We start from the raw sequence: 4,820 nt of genomic DNA, 5'->3' as shown, positions 1-4,820 counted from the left end.
TAAAGTAAATAAGACAGAGGCAACTTACAGTGAATTTATTAATGTCCTTCTCTCATCGCTGGAGCTTTTTTGTAGCGGGTCAAGTATTTGACATTTCCGCTTTGTTGTATTTATTAGCCATAACCACCAATGTCCCGAGTGGCAAACAGAGCAAAAATCTGAAGGATTGCCACATTTCAACAGTGTGTTATTTTATTTGGCATATAAGAATAAATAGTAGGCTTCCACCCTGAATTCCTTTTCCGTTTTCGGGGATATGAATTCCCCCTTTGGGTGATCCGAAAGTGCCATGCTCTGCAAGAATTGCGAAACAAGAAATGAAATACTGAAAATACACAACTTACACCCAATCGAACCCAAAAAATACACCCAAATCAATGCAGAAAATACACCCAAAATTCGTAGAAGTAACACTTACCACAATATCGGGGGGGAGACAGTATATTTGTTCCTGAAACCTCTTTTCATTTTTCTGGTTTAGGATGAGGCAGATGGCAGATACAATCTAGAAATATATGCCGAAATCAATTTTACATTAATAAACATTGTAGTTTACTTTGGTGTAAAAAACATTAATGTTAGTCTAATATTACCTGAGATTCTATATCACTTTTGCCTGGAGGGATGCAAGGTGATCTGATCAAAATGTATTCTCCTTTGCCAATCAGAGTGCAAATCTCCTCATACTCGTCAGTATTGCCATTTGCGTCTTCCTTCAGTCTCGTCCCCCAGATGTAGCACTTTTGTTTCATATCATCTGTAATTTGATTTATTCCCCCTGTAGTTTCAAACTTTGCAGAACTTCTCCCCCGTCTCCCTCTGAATTTGTGGACTTTCGTTTGTTCCCTTCGCCGCATTGCTTACTAATTTTTGGACCAAAGTGTCTAATTGTTCTAGCATACTTGCAGTTTTGGAGATTTTTCCCTTTCTGTCTCCTGCGTTGACGCCCCCTCCTGGCTTGAATCAATCAGTCCAAGGAATGATGGCATCCCTGAATCTGTTTTAGGAACATAGGTTGCTGTCCGTGCCATCATCAACAGCGCAGCAGCGTCTTCTGCGGCTGGATGACTGCGTCATGATGTATAAGAATAAGAGTAAGAATAATAATATACGGATGATAAGCAAAGATTGATTTTAGTCTGATGAACTTACATTTTAGTTGGAGCTGGGGAAGCGTGGGGGTGTGGTTTCTTAAAGTTGCTTGGGGGATTCAGGAGTGCTGCACAGTACACAAAATAATCATGGCGTAAAGAAAAATTGATCAGGAACAATATACACCCAAACTGTATGCAAATATACACCCAAACCCTAAACAAATATACACCCAATACTATTTCTTACTTTTCTGTAGTCCTTTCAATCCGTAGCATAGGGGTTGGTTCGAAATCTGTCTCAGGGGTTGTTTGGGATGCTGGCACAAAAACCTGGATCGGGACTCTAAACAAGAAGAAAAATGAAAGGTTAACAACGCCTTTGAAATAATAAGGTATAAGGTTGAAATATTCTTGGAAAACTCACATTGCAAGCGCTTCCGACGGTGTTTGTTCCCTCACAACCATCATATTCGAGTCAGTCGGACTCAACCTAAAATAACCCAAAAAAGGTCAAAAATACACCCGAACAATTCAAAAAGAAGACAGGCTTTGTTTTTTGAGAACTTACATAGTTGCAGTTTTTGCCTTTTTTTTGCTGCCTTTTTTTTCTTGAATAAAATAATAAAGGGCTTTTTTTTTCTAAAAAAAATATATACAGAATTAGAAGTAGAAGGTAATAGAAGAACAAAAGTAACGGTTATTTGAAAGAGAAATTACATGCTCTGTGATGGCTGGTTTACGCTACTCTGTTCTGTGCGTCCTTGAGAGGAATGATCATCACTTCCCAAGTTCACAGCCGGTAGTCTAAACAGATTTCATGTTATTCAGACCAAATAAGATACAGGTATAAAATACACCCAAATGAATGCACAAGATACAACCAACCGAATGGACAATATACACCCAATAAAACAAACGAAATATCCCTAGTAAACATACACCCACTGATCCACAAAATAAACCCAAATGGTTCCACAAATACATCAAATCATGATAACAAGATTTTATTAAATAATAAAGGTTCTTACGTTTCAGAGGACACATAGCGACCTTCTGTCGATCGCAGATCAGCTTGGTTCTCCCTGCGAACAAGATACAATTATTAGCAAACAAAACCACCAAATCTCAATACACCCCGCAAGACATACCCCTCTGCAGCAGATTTATCAACGTTTCTCCTTAGCCATTCATCGATTTCGTCACTTGATATTTCATATCTCTCACTACATTCATAAAATAAGATGTTAACAAAATAATTACGATGATAGACCGTAATATGCTTACGAGGTACTGTACCCGTCAAAGTATTGATCTTCTTCAGGAGGTGAATCCTCCACAACAACTTTTTTCTTTTCTTGTTGTGTTCTGGTGGAAAAAAAAAGAATACCAATCAGAAATAAAAAATTAATTTTATCACAGAATATTAATGAAGAAGTGCTAACTCTTTTGTGTTGTTTTTGTTTTTTTCTTTTTCTTCTCCTTCTCGCAGTGATGATTCTTCGCTCCTATAAGTTAATAAGACACTTCAATTAATACACGAAATCTTTATAATGAAGCCAAAGAAAGGAGTAATAATTCAGGACATTACTCATCACTTGGTTCAGATTCAGATTCTGAAACAGAATCTGACTCCTCTTGCCTCTGCTTTCTTTTTCTGGAGTCCATTCTGGAAGGCAAACAATCATCATTTAGAACATACTAAAAATACACCCAAATGAATTCACGAGATACACCCAACTGAATATTAAATATACACCCAACGCAGCAAACGAAACACACGCTGCTTAATAAACTACATACACCCAACGTGATCAAACAAAATACACCCACTCGAAAAGAAATTACACCCAAGTATGGTTCTTACTTTTTCCCCTTTTTGCTGGGGGTGTTTTTCTTCCTGAATCCTCTGAGTCTTCTTGAGCCTCAGACTCAGAGGTAGAAGTGTCACTGTCAGTAGTTTCTGTCTCCGAAGACGAAGTTGGACTCGCCTTCCTTTTTTTTTTTGATTTCTTGTTTTTTTTTCTTTTTTTTTTCATTTTTTCTCTTGTCTCTGTGATCTTCAGAATCCCCTGAAACATGAGATATTTTAGTTAGCAGCATTCAGGTAAATAAAATACACCCAACTTATTATGTTTACTTACCAAAATTTCCTGTCTTTCTGCAGACATTCTTTCCACCAACTGCTCCTTAGTCCAGTTGGCAATCCAGGGCTTTGTGGTCTTTGAGTCCTGTTCTTGCCTTTGTTTTTTGAAAAGATGAAAGTAGATTATCATGAGGGCGAAGAGGCAGCCATTAATTGATTTCTTCTTCTTCTCCTGGTAGTCTGTGATGCCCTTGACCATGAAGGTCAATATCCTCTTGAACATCAGGCGTTCCTCTTCGTTGCCAACGTCGATTTCCATCATTTCATCAGTAAGACTTTTGAGGGTCTTACCCTGGAATCTTCTATAAATTATTTTGTCATCATCAGAAAGTTTTATACTCAACTTTCTCAGGAAATAGATCTCCTACAAAAAGGAAGACAACAAAGTATCCAAGTCGGTTCAAAACACCCAAGCAGCAACTTATAGACCCAAGCAACAACTTAATAACACCTATAATTTTAAGCTAGTTACCTGTTGCATTGATGCCAAGTGCATGACCTATTTTTTGGGGTTATTTGGAAAGAACCATATCCTGTCTTTAGTCTGTTCTCCCCAAGTTTGAAGTTGTTTGCCAGCTCCCTTAAGAGTTGGTGATCCACCCTTAGTGGTGGGATGTGCATCAACCCACCGAATCCAAGATCCCTCACAATTGCCTTCTTTCCTCAGTCATGTTTCTGAACTTATCACTCAGGAGATGTGGCACACTTAAGGTCTTTTGTTTGGTTCTTGCTGCCATTTCTCTGAAACGAACAATACACCCAAAGATATCAGTAAGATACACCCATATATATGAGTCAGATACACCCATTAATAACAATAAGATACACCCATTGATAACAGTAAGATACACGCATATATATGATTCAGATACACCCAAAGATATCAGCAAGATACACCATTGATAACAGTGAGATACACCTATAGATATTATTCAGATACATGCGTATAGATTTAGTCAGATATCACTCAACCATGCTTCAATATCAAGCCACATTACAAGGTTAGCAGTATACCCCCGAATCTACGGAATAAACCCCAAAAATCAACAACAATAACAGGAGAACTTAGAACAACAACGTAGAACGACGTAGAACTTAGAACGAGTAGAACTTAGAACATTGTAAAAGAAGCAAGAATAATAGTAAACCCTAGAAGAACGACGTAGAAGAAAAGTAAAATATACAGGAATCTTAATGAACTTACGTTGAGTATTGTTGCTTTGTTTTCTCTCAGATTCTTCACGGAGAGTTTGATGGTGTTTGATGGAGGTTCGAAGAACGATTTGTATATTTTGAACTTTGATTTTCGCTCGAAAATGGGAGGGTTTCCTTGTTTTCGAAGTGCCTTGAGAAATGGAAGAAGTGGAAGAAGTGGAAGAGTCTGCCATACGTAACCGTTTGAGTGTTGAGCGCGTAATTTTGACGCGCCATGTTATCTCTTTTTGTGCGCGTGATTTCTCTTTGGGCTGGGCCAACCTGTATGCTTGTAGACTTGTATGTGTAGCAGGCCCGTTTTTTGTTTAAAAAAAATACTCTTCATTCTGTATATTGTTGAAAAAATATTTTTATCATTTAATGTATAG

At 37.8% G+C, this 4,820-nt stretch overlaps 1 long non-coding RNA gene across 1 annotated transcript; it reads right to left on the bottom strand.

Annotated features, from left to right (window-relative positions):
* Positions 1-216: 216 nt before the first annotated feature.
* On the bottom strand, positions 217-614 carry LOC130979888 (uncharacterized). Its single transcript, XR_009086786.1, has 3 exons — positions 594-614; positions 419-505; positions 217-294 (listed from the first exon to the last, which is right to left on the bottom strand). It is a non-coding gene; the product is annotated as an uncharacterized LOC130979888 (long non-coding RNA).
* Positions 615-4,820: the final 4,206 nt, after the last annotated feature.

The sequence above is a fragment of the Arachis stenosperma genome, chromosome 5 (assembly GCF_014773155.1).
Source record: "Arachis stenosperma cultivar V10309 chromosome 5, arast.V10309.gnm1.PFL2, whole genome shotgun sequence".
Taxonomy (NCBI): Eukaryota; Viridiplantae; Streptophyta; class Magnoliopsida; order Fabales; family Fabaceae; genus Arachis; species Arachis stenosperma.
The sequence above is the reverse complement of the archived record's forward strand: the minus strand, read 5'-3'. Positions and strand labels throughout refer to the sequence as shown.